Below are 13,131 nucleotides of genomic sequence, written 5' to 3' on the forward strand. Positions count from 1 at the left end.
TTTCTCTTCCCTCTCTTCATTCACTTTTGCAGAGAAACAATTTGAGCACTTTCCAAGCAACTTAGAAGCTTGCCACGGTCTACTAGTCACAGATAAGACTTCATTGATGGCCTTAAGACTAGTTTCTTCATCAGTTGATTCTTGCACCGCTTCAAAAATATTGAACGTCACCTCCTCATCTTGGTCTTTCAATTTTAGCGTTCCATCATCCACATTGATAACAACCTTAGCTGTCTTCATGAATGGCCTCCCAAGAATGAGTGGTACCCCTTCATCTTTCTCCATTTCCATCACCACAAAATCAACTGGGAATTTAAGATTATCTATTTGCACCACCACATCTTCCACCACACCATAGGGGTATTTGACGGAGCTGTCTGCTAGCTGCAAGGTCATCCTTGTTGGCTTGGCTTCGAGACCACCAATCTTTTTAGGCATAGATAGGGGCATAAGATTAATGCTAGCCCCTAAGTCAACAAGAGCTTTCCCCATATCTTGATTTCCAATGGTGCAGGGGATGGTGAAGCTACCCGGATCCTTGAATTTTGGAGGAAGATTTTTCTGAATTATGGCACTACAATTCCCTTGCACTTCAATAGTTTCCTCTTCTATGTACTTCTTCTTTTTGCCAAGGAATTCCTTCATGAACTTTGCATAAGAAGGTATTTGTTGCAGTGCTTCAGAAAAGGGAATCTTGATCTCAAACTGCTTGAATATGTCTTTGAAGCGAGCTAATTGTCTCTCTTTCTCTTTTCTTGAAGGATTTTGAGGATAGGGAAGGGGTTTCACAAAAACTTTCTCTTCTTGTCTTTTCTTTTTATCCTTCTCTTCACTTTTATTCTTTTCTTCTTCCACAACAATCTCCTCATCAACTTCTTCCTTTTGAATCTTTTCTTCATTCTTTCTCTTTTCTCTAGCCTCTACCTTTTCTTTAGAATCTAATCCAACCTCCTTTCCGCTTCTAGTGAAGATGGTCTTACATTGCTCTTTGGGGTTGGCTTCGGTGTTGGCGGAAAAAGAACTTCCTTGTTGATCAGCCAATTGCTTGGTTAATTGCCCCACTTGCACCTCCAAGTTTTTTATTGATGCATCAGTGTTCTTTTGATTTTGAATTGACATTTGCAAGAACTGTTGCATCATGTCCTCAAGCTTTGAGGTTCTGTCAGTCAGAGAGGGATGTTGGTAAGTTTGCTGATGTGGGGGCCTATTGGAAGGTCCTGCTTGGCCCATGTTTTGGTGAGGTTTCCATCCTTGATTATACTTCCCTTGTCGGCCTTGATTGCCCATATAACTAACTTCCTCTTGAAATGTGCTTGGCATAGCACATTGCCCATTGGTATGATTTCCTCCACATAACTCACAACTTTGCACTTGTTGGAGTTGAGCTACAGAGGCATTTTGAAGCTCTTGAGGAAGTTGTGACAATTTCTTCATCAGGGTCTCCAACTGTTGAGTCATAATCTTGTTTTGAGTCAATAGAGCATCTTGAGATTGAAGCTCTAGAATACCCTTCTTTTGAGAATGGGCTCTCTTAGTGTAAGCTTCATTATCATTGGCGGCCATATTCTCTATTAACTCATAAGCTTCCTCTGGCGTCTTCCACTTGATACTCCCACCGGCAGATGCATTTAACATCAACTTTGATTGGGATTTAAGACCTGCCAAGAAAAGAGTAAGCTGTGTAGGTTGATCAAACCCATGAATGGGAGTCTTCCTCAGCAGTCCCTTGAATCTATCCCATGTTTGGCCCAAGGACTCATCTATATCTTGTTGAAATGTCGAGATTTCCTATTTTCCCTTATTAACCTTGGACTGGGGAAAATATTTGCTCAAGAACTTTGCAACCACATCATCCCAGTTAGTGAGGCTATTTTCAGGAAAGGAATTCAACCAGGCTTTTGCAGGTCCTGCTAGTGAGAACGGGAAGAGACTCAGGCCATTGAATTGATTACTCTACACCAGATGAATAAGAGCTGGCTTCATCTCCATGTTGGTGGCATTGACAGTTGGCCTAGCAATACTGTTGAAGTTAACATGGCCTGTGAACGCTGCATAATCTTCCAAAGTGCGTCTTTCACGACTTCTACCATCACCATGAGGATTGTCTGCCATTTCTTCTTCTGGCAAAGGATCAGGATTCTAAGAAGTAGATGAAAGAGTGTCTGGAGCAGAAGAGTGATGGGCAACTTGTTGTGCTTGAGCTCGTCTTCTCCTTCTGGCACTATTGTTTCTGCGGGCAATTTTCTCTATCTCGGGATCAACAAGGAGTGGTTCTGAAGATGCAGTCCTCCTTGTACGGATCCTACCCTGCATAAACTATAGAGCAACAACAAAAGCAAGCTCGAACTACAAGTTAGCCCAAAATTAATGTGCGTATAAAAGTAAACAAAAACAGTAAATATGCACAAAAGAATTTAAGTCTAAATAAGTCAGAAATCACACAAAAGTCTAGTATTAGACACGGGTCCCCGGCAACGGCGCCAAAAACTTGTTAAGACATTGGCAAGTGTACCAAGTCGCGCAAGTAGTAACCGGTAAGACCGGGATATCGTTTCCCAAGAGACTCGTGTATACTAAATAATTGTGTAATTAGTGATTAATTTAAACTAATGAATATATTCATGATTTGGGTTTTTATATGCAAGAAAGTAAATATTTCATAAACAATTAAAATTGAACTTGGATATTTGAAGACTCTAGAAAATGGTAAAGGCTAGAAATGCAATGGATTGATATTGTTGGAGTTAGACTTCACCTACTTCACTCTCATGTATATTAAGCAATAAAACTTTTCTCCATTAATTACTAATGTCAACCCACAAGTTTACTCAAACTCTAATCCCTTAGTTGAATGAGCCTAGGTTTCCTTATTTAGAGTCAATTCCTTGAATCCCTAAATAAACAAACCCGCTTTACAAATTAGGGTTTAAGACAACTAATGGGTCAAGTTCCATTCCTAGATACAAGTTCCATTAGGTATCTTGTTCCAATTCAAGGTTTCAAGAGATATTTTCCAATACCTAATGACCCAAATATCATGCCATGAATGGGTAAAACAAAGCAAGCTTTAAATGCATAAACAAAGATACTAGAAATCAATGGAAGAAGCATATATATATTCAAACCATTCGAAAATACATAAGAGTTCAGTGGCTACATCTAACCCCAACAAAAATGGGTTTAGCTCTCCATTGTCATGGAGAACTCAAGCTTACAAAATGGAAAATGGAAGAAAAAGAGATACAAAGAGGAAGATGGAGTTGTTCCCACAAGCCCTAACACTCCTCCAAGCTCTCCAAATCGCGTTGCTCGAGCTCCAAAATGTCCCAGATCTTTTTCCCCTCCCGAAAACAGAAGAAAAGGAGCCAACTTGCCACATCAGCGAACATTGGCGCCTGGCGGAAGGGTCTCACCACCAGGCGGTATCGAGCAAACAGGGGGCAAAACTGGCAGCTACCGCCCGACGGTGTCCAGTTACCGCCAGGCGATTCGTAACAGGGGCACCTGGCTGGCGCTTGGTTGGCGCTTGAGTGGCGGTCTGTTCCGCCTGGCGCTTGGTTCGTGTCGCCAGGCACTTCCTGTTGACATTTTTCTTCTTCTCCATGCTATTCCGGGTCACTCATTAATCTGGATTTTTAGACAAAGCTTCCCATCTATAAAAAGGACACAAAAAATGGGGATTAGTGGTATATTTAGATAAATGTAACCCAAAATGTATTTATTTACAAAAGTAAGGTAAAATTAAGGATTAAGTAGGTTAAATGCTTTGGAAGAGATGATTTTGCTAATGAAATATAGCTTGGATAATGGTAAAAATTAACATTATCACTAACTCAACTAGTAGAAATTTTATTTTAAAAAATAACTCAATTAGTAGAAATGTTATTTTAAAAAATAAAATATATGTGAGCACTAAATCGATGTAAAGGATTGTAGTATTATTATAAATGATATACGTAGTGTGGGCTTAGCACACCAAAAAAACAACAATAAATTTTTCTTTTAAAAAATAGAAATTAAGAAAGGGCTTTTTCCCTCACTTCTACTAATATTTATTTATTTATTTAAATAAAACTTTAGCAAGGGCTTAATCCTTGCTACTACTACTAATTTTCTAAAAATAAAATGTGAATGTGAGGGATAAAGAGTGGGTTTCACCGTCGCTTTTGTAAGACAAGTATCATTCCACTAGATTAGCCATCCTGGTATAAGGATGTCATTTCTTATGTATATCGAATGCATAAAGACACAAATTTTCACCTTTTGAGATCATTTTGTTGTGAAGCCTTTTTCTTTTCTTTTCTTGTAGTGTTTTTATGCTTTTTTTAATTTTAATTTTATTTTTTGGTGGAAATTACCCAAAACAATATACAACAGGATAGTATTTCCTTATTTACTAATCAGAACATAGATAAAACATTTATGTGATTGGGAAGAACGCATTTTTTGTGTTACAAAATAGCAATTTTGGATTGTAATGTTTTTTTTTTTATTTCTTCAGATTTAATTGGGGATCACATGTAAAAAAAAAATATTGAAACTATAGAATCCTAAAGGTTTAATCATATCTTGGTCCCCATTTTGGAGGCAAAATCTCAATTTGGTACCCTTATTTCTAAAAGTCTCAATTTGGTCCATTTTTTTGTTAAAATGTCTTAAATGTGTCCTTTCGATTAAGTTGCACTAGAGGTGTTAACTGAACAATGACATGGCAAGGTTGACCAGTGGTGGAACTGTGACGAGGAACAGAGCACAGTGATGGAAGGGGAATTTTTTAAAAAAAAATCATAGTTAAGTTAAATTAGGATTAGGATTTTTAAACGTTGGGGAAATTGGGGATTCTGTCATTCGAACCTTGCAAAGGTTGAGTTTCAGCCACTCCCACCTTTATAGCCTTCAATACTTTGGAGTTCTTATCTGAGCATTAAACCTATTAACATGCCTTAACTCATATTTTCATGCAGTGTCATGTTTGAAAGGCTTGCCAACAATGGGAGGACGTTTGAAGAGAAAACAGTGGAACATGTGCATGAATATGCTGATTATTTCTTTTAATACTTTCTACTTTTTATTTCTTTTAATTATTTGGTATGTTATGAAACTCATTCGCATCTCCAATATATTTTTTATCTTATCATAACCTTTATGTAATTATGTTAAAATTATGTATGTCAATTAAAAAAAATTATTTCTAACATTTGAATATTTCTATTATTTTTTAATATTTTTATTTATTGTATATTTTCCTTTAACATGAGAATGTTTAATACTATCAATTTAAGTGTTTAATAACATAAACCTTTAATTTACTAGGTAATATAAAAAAATTACTTATTATTATTAGTTTTTGTTTCATTTGAAGAACTCTTTTGTTTCGCTAAAACAATTTTTGTTATTTTCCAACCATTGAGTATATATGTTGATATTTGAAAAGTTTTCTTAGATCTCTAAGATATTTTTCATCTTATTATACCCTTAATTATACATTTGTTTTCTTTTGTACGATTCCTTTCAATAGTCTCCAAATTGTTTATAAGACACGCATTTGTTACTTTTTTAATATTTTTATTTTTTATTTATTTTCATAATGTAGAATACTATTTCGATATATTTTATCTAATTATTTTTTCTTTTCTAACTTATTATAATCATACTTTAATATTTTCACTATAATTGTATAAATAATTTTTATTTACTACAATATAAAAATTTAATGTAATTGCTATGAATTTTTTTTTATCACCATCCAACATATATTGGAGTTCAAAAGATATAAGATCTATGTTAAAATTTTATTATTATGTTTATTATTTGTTCTTTGCGTCATTTTCATCAAGTGATGTATTATAACTTTTAGGTTTAATTACTTGAATGATATCCATTTTGGTAGGAGTGTGTCAATTTGGTACCCGCAGGAAAAATAGTGTCAATTGCGTCCCCACTTTTGAAAAAGTGCCTCAATCAGGTCCCTTTAAAAAAAATAACGGCATGCCATGTGGCACTCTCTGGTTTTTTTTAATTTTATTTAAATTTTTTTAATTTTTTCAATTTTTTTTTAATTTTTCTTTGCAATTTTTTTTGCCACGTGTCACAACAAGGACTTGTCAAGTCCTTGTTGTGACACGTGGCAATGTTAGTGCCACATGGCAGGATAATGCCCGTGTGACAAATGTCATTGTACTGATTTCAATTTAGTACCCATATATACATGATTGTTTCAATTTAGTCACCACTTTTGTGCCTTTAGTTCAATTTTGTCCCAATTTTTTTTAACAATTTAAGAACATTTTTTAAGTTATTTTTTATAAGATTAAAAGTAATTAAGTACAAATATTTTTACAACATTAAGTACTTATATTTATATTAAAATTTAGTCGTAAAAAATGTTATATTAATAGAACAATATAATCATCCACTTCTATTTTTCAAAGTAAAACTATATTGTTTCTGTCAAATTCAAGACCAAATCTATTATTTGTATAAATGTTATACTAATATTTTTTTATTAAAAATAACTTTTTAGCATATTACGTTATTTTATATTATTAACCCATATCTTGTCAATGTGTTCTTTAACCACTAAATTTTAATATAAATATAAGTACTTAATTTTGTAAAAATATTTATACTTAATTATTTTTAATCTTATAAAAAAATGAATTAAAAAAATATACTTCAATTATTAAAAAAAATGGGGGCAAAATTGAACCAAAGATACAAAAGTGGGAACTAAATTGAAACACCGAAATAAATATAGGTACTAAATTGAAATCAATACAATGACATTTGCCACACGTGACATTATCCTGCCACATGGCACTAACATTGCCACGTGTCACAACAGGGACTTGACACGTGACAACAACAAAAATTTGCAAAAAAAAATTAAAAAAATTTGTAAAAATAAATAATAAATTTTAAATAATTAAAAAAAATTAAAAAAACAAGAGAGTGACACGTAACATGCCGTTAACAGCGTTAATTAATTTTTTTAAAAGGAACCTGATAGATGCACTTTTTCAAAAGGTGGGGACACAATTGACATTTTTTTTTCGTGGGTACCAAATTAACACACTCCTACCAAAGTGGGTATCATCCGAGTAATTAAACCTAACTTTTATTAGTGTATAAAAAAGAGATTCATTATAATTTAAAAAATTGAAGTAAACAAATATTTAAAATATATTTTAATTTGAATGTTTTTTTTTCTTTTATATTTTTTTAAAAATATTTTTAAATTTTATCAACTAGGTTTCATTAATGTTTGCAAATTTAATAACCATCCTTCTAATATTGAATATTTGATAATATTATGTTTCTTTTACCTTAATTTTTTATTATTTTATAAAAATTAATTAAAATTAATATTAAAGTAGTAAGAAAACGAGTACGGGTATGAGTCCGAAATTATACTCGTTACCCGGTGGGGATGGGGATGAGACAAAAGTTTGATACTCGTTGGATTTTGGTATGGGGATAAGGATGATTTTTTTACGGGGATGATTTGTTTTACGGAGATGAGTATGTGATAGCGAAACTTGTCCCTGTCCTGCCTCGTTGCCATCCCTCTTAGTTTTAGCTATGTTCTTAACGATAAAGTATAAAACATGATTTTACAAATGTTATATTTTAAAAGAAACAAGTGCTTCATCGAAACAACATCATTTTGCTTATATTGTTTTTGTTTTGACATATAAGTTTTATTCACAATTTAAGGAAAAAGGTTGTTTAAACAAGATTTTTTCATATAGCTCATTTCTTGAAAAAAAAAGGAATTATATAATTTTCTTCATCAAATAAAATTATTTATGTACAAGTTAAAATCCAATTTAAAATTAGTGAATCTAAATTCTAAAATTGGTTTAATTTTTATAGAAGTTAACGCGAGTCCATATCAAAGTAGTTCTATATCATACACAAATTTGTAGATGCAAGTGCTCCATGTGACACATGATATAATATTGTGTATTCTCTTGATTTGTTTCATAAGTAAAACCTTTTAGTTAGACTATGCACACATAATTATCCTAACATGTCCACAAATATAGAGCTACAATAGTTGCAACTATAAGAGAAGAAATATTTTAAAAAGCTTTACACCTAATTTGAAATAACTTTTCTCTTTCTCATTCCTCTAGTTCAACTCATTGATTGTCAAGAGGAAATTCTTCACGACATCAAATAAAAGGAAATAAATATTGAATGCCAAATTATTAATTTAAATCGTCTAGGCTGAGCTTCAACTGCAATCAAAGAAAAAACTTACTGACAAAAGACTCTTTTATATGTTTAAATTAATAAAAGAGTAAAGATATATTATAGTAATATAGACTATTTAGTGTATCAAATTAAGGTGAGTACTTTCTAGGACAGAGAGCGTATATAGGATTGTTAGGTGAATATGGGCTTAACAAATGCAATGTATATGAACTCGGAGATTCTGTCTCGGGTTGGACTCTGAGATTTAGGTCAAGTATCTACAATTGATTTCCAAATAAATTAAAAGTTAAAAATGGCTTATTATAAGAAAAAAATTTAAGAACTATACGAGAAAGTTCGGAAAAAAAATAGTTTTAATCTATATAGAAATAAATTTTAATCTTCATTTATCTTCTAGATTTGTGATTTGCATCCGCATGTTGTTAGAAGTGGGTTTTAAAGTTTAACTCAATCTCATAAAATTCGTGTATGGAATTAGAAATTAATGGATGGTCCGTTAACGGTCCGATAGCAGGTGGAACAGAATGTCCAAAACAATAGTTTTGGTACCATATTAGAAGTAGACTTTAAAACTTAACTCAATCCCACAAAATTGACTCTTAAAATAAAGTTTATACTTCAGTTATATATTATGAAATTCTCTTATCTCTACTCTAACGAGGGAATGAATGTGATCGGTAAAGGTAAGAAAGGTGAAGAAGATGACAAATAGGTAGCTGTTGGAGTGAAAGTGGGATAGATTGTGGTCTATGACGGTGCCCCCACTACAATCCATCAATTGCGTGTAATCTTTACCATTAACCAATGTGCATGCGTACTGTGAAACTGTTAATTTTCAACCCATAACATAAAGAACCATTCTCTTCCTACCCCAATTCATTCATTTCTCATCAACTCTCCCACATGCATATCCACATGCTTCCCACAACCACCACCTTTTCAAACTTTAACTCTTCCTAATTACTTCACCTACACTTTCGACCCAGTTTAGATTCCTCTGCTACAATTTTCGTCTTGTCTTTCTATTATATTAAAGTTATTTTTAATATATTTTAAAATATTAATATCAATATTTATTAATGTATTCTAAACACACGCTACAAGAACAAAGTTACAGACTTAGTAAAAAATTCAAATTCCTTCATTCGTACTCCAGTGAAATTGAAAACTTATTGTACATGCAGCAGATAAAAAATTTAGCGTCTCACATCGACTAGAGATAAGATGAATTCACAATATATAAGTGAGATACAAATCTTACTTTACAAGTTGGTTTTGTGGGGTTCAATTAGGCTTAAAACTCATTTCTAGGTTTTCTTTGTTATTTTTAGTAATTTCTCATGCACTTTAATAAAAATAACAATTTTACAAGCGGTGCTGCTGCGCAAGAAAATTGACTCAAGCGGTGCAGTAAATTTTTTGGAGCAATTTTAATGCGGTTCTTAACAGAAAAACTGGGAGCAACTTTTTCGTGAATTCGGTGATGGTGAGAATATGCTCTAGTTTTCTAGTTTTGGTGCAGTTCTGTCAGATTTGTATTTTAGATTAATTTGTGTTGAATTGATTACAAGCATGTTATGTATTGGTCCAAGCTATTGGCACCGAGTACTGACACATTACTTCAAACACAAGGTGTGCGCATGCGTGTGAAATTGATTTCGAGTTGAATTTGTCGTATCTGGTGCAGAACTAAAACATTCAGTGATTTCAATTTGTATTTGGCCGTGAAATTCACTGAACTGTGATTGTGTTCAATTAGAAATCCGTGGAGCCTCGGTTTGTTAGGTTCATCTATATAATCATTTGATCAAACATTTTTGGTGCTTTGTAATATCCAAGCAGTGATAATTTCAACTTACAGATTGATCCTTCAGTGCTGCGTGTGCTTGATCTTGCATAAATTTCCACTTGCAGATCGATCATTCAGTGCAAAGTTGCAACTTTCAATTAGATTCAATCGAGTAAACAAATTCGTGAATAGAAAGCAATTAAATTCTGAAGCAGCTTGGTTCAATTTGAAATTTTTTGTGGCACATTGCGTTTAATTAGTGGCAGTGGACTTGGAGATTGGTTCTTCAACTGGTACCCCGTGATTAAATTTGTTTTTGTTGAATTTTGGATATTTTTTTCGCATTCTAACTTCGATTTCAACGATCTATATTTGAGTTCTTAATTTCTAATTGTGAGACAGTATTATGAGATAACTTACCATCGGTTTGAGTTCAATTTTGAGATTATAAAATTAGAAATGAAGTGTTAGCATCTATGTTTTTGGGAATGTTTTTCAAAATTTGAGTTCAATGCGAAATTAAAAAGCATGTTAAACACATTAAAAAATATATACTGTGACTTATATATATTATTTTCAAAATTAGATTTATTTTTAATTGTGTTCTCTATTTGATCTAATTAGTTTTACCTTTTTGAGTAGCTTTTATTCGATTCTTATAATTTAATTTCTTTAACTTGTTCAGCTTGTTTATGTTATTTTATAATTTTGTAATAGTAATTTTAAATGTATTATTTAAATTACTCTTCCCTTTTAAAGAGCTTTTTCTCTTTTGCAACATTCTTAGTTTTTTTTACATATTTTACTTTTAACTTATTTCTTGATTTTGCCGTTTTTATTATCTTAAAGTTTTCTATTTTCTCGATCATATTGAGTTGAAATTACATTTGTAATGGTTTTGAGTTGAAAATTTCACATTAAAAAAATTAAAAACTGACTTTCAATTCAATTCATACTTGTATTCCTAATCATCTTTTTCTAATCATCTTTTTTTCAAGTGTGAGTTGAAATTTTTACTATGAGCTTCTAGCACAAGAGGACATATTTGTCCTTCCATCTACTTCAAAACACTTGACTAGTTGGATTTTTACTATAACAGAACATATTTGTCTCCATATAAATTGATCACCAAAATAAATCAAATACAAACTATGCTCTAATATCATCATTGATGCTTTTAGAAAGGAATTTATTAGAGAAATTCAATCATAATAAGACATGTCAAACCAACATACGATATTGACACTGTTTCACAAAGAATAAATTGTCAATTTAATTCATTGAAAGAGTGAAAATCAAGTCACTACCTATGTCCATTACTAGTATCCTGGTTATTGTAGTGCAGTATATTATATGTTGTAGTCTTTTGTGTTGCATATCTTTAGTTTTTTATTAAACAAATTTGTTTTTCGATTTTATATTTCACTTTGAATCTAAATTTTTTGATGGATTGATTGAAAGGTCTTCTTAAGAACTAAAGATAAATTTGAACAAGAATGTGTAGCCTTTTAAGAGTGATACACAAGTGAACTAAGTATAAACAATTACAAGTGTCGAGGTCCATAGTTTTGCTTTTCTTAATTTTGCTCACTATTTTGTTTGTGTAGATTATTATTATTATTTTTTTATGGGATGGATGATATGTGGAGAACAAAAGAATCAAATTCCCACATCTAGGGATAAAATTGATCCTGACCCACTATTTTATGTGGAAACAAAAAATTGAAAAACCATTACAATTGATTCTTAATTGTGGTACATTTCATATTGGTAAATTGTGTTTTTCGAGATTGTTAAGATATACTGAAAATTGGTGGAGACAAAGACAGTATGATGTTGAAATTGGTAGAAAACCAATTATTTTGAAATGGCATTAGAGGAAAATTTGTGCAACTTTATGAGAGAAATAAAAGGCCTATATAAGAAATGAAAGAACATGAAGAAAAAAGAAAAAAATTATATCAAAAGAAAAATAATAGGTAAGAAGAGAAAAAGAGTTTAAGGAAAAGGTGAGAGAGCTTACTGAAAAATAAAAAAAAAAAGGAATGGAAATGAAAAAAGCAAGTTTATAAAAGGCATAAAAAAAAGAGAGGAGGAAAATAGAGAGAAAAAAAGAAAAGAAAAAGCAACATAGAGGAAAAAAGTAGAAAAAGAAATGTTAGAAAGAGAAAAACAGGAGAAAGAGTTACTCATAGTATCTTGAATTAACATGGTTGAGAAGGAATCACTAAAGGTGATTGTAAAACTTAGAAATCTTTTTCTCATTCAAATTATGAAGCTTACTTTTCCTTAAAGTTTACTAACTTGACTCCTTTTTATTTCGTTGCCGAGAGAAATGTCCCATATTGAGGAGCAATGGGAAAAACAAATGGGAGATAAAAGAAGAAAAAAAAAGAGAAAAAAACTTGACAATAAATAAATTTGTTTTTAATAACATTTCCTTTTGTTTTTCATTTGATAAAAGTTGTATGTACATTAAGGATATTTCTCTTTTATTTTTGTTGCTTTTGAACGTTTATCCTCTTCGATTGCTTGTGAATAGATAATATGTTGAAATTATTTGTACAAGTTGGTCTTTTACCCTAGGGAAAGACTTCTAAGCACATTGATAATAAGAAAATTTCCACTCATTAGATAGACATTTTCTTGGATTATTTTAGTCGAGTCCTAATTAGTACTTATGTTTGTAGATAATAAAGTATTACAGGTTGAGTTTTATTTAAGGAGTATATGATGATGTAATGGATAGAACATAATTAAGGACCACATTCAAAAAGAAACTAATTGGGATTAAGTTAAACCAAGAAATGAAGGTTTAATTGATTTTTAAAACTTTCTTAAAAAATTAACTCTTTGAAAACAAATCTAATCATAAAATTGAATGGAATTAATTGTGGAATCAATATTGATAAATATTGAATATAGAATATAAAAACAACAAGAACAAAATGTAAGAGATTGAGAAAGGATGAGAAACATTACACGAACAAATGATAAGCATATACAATATATGAAACAAACAACAATTTTAACTATTCAACCTTAGAACATTCAAAATCCACTATCTTTATGTCTATTAGAAGCACTCAGCACATGGTAAGCATATACAATATAGGAAACAA

This window comes from Vigna unguiculata, chromosome 7 (assembly GCF_037176805.1).
Source record: "Vigna unguiculata cultivar grain cowpea cultivar isolate G323 ecotype 2 chromosome 7, ASM3717680v1, whole genome shotgun sequence".
NCBI classification, from domain to species: Eukaryota; Viridiplantae; Streptophyta; class Magnoliopsida; order Fabales; family Fabaceae; genus Vigna; species Vigna unguiculata.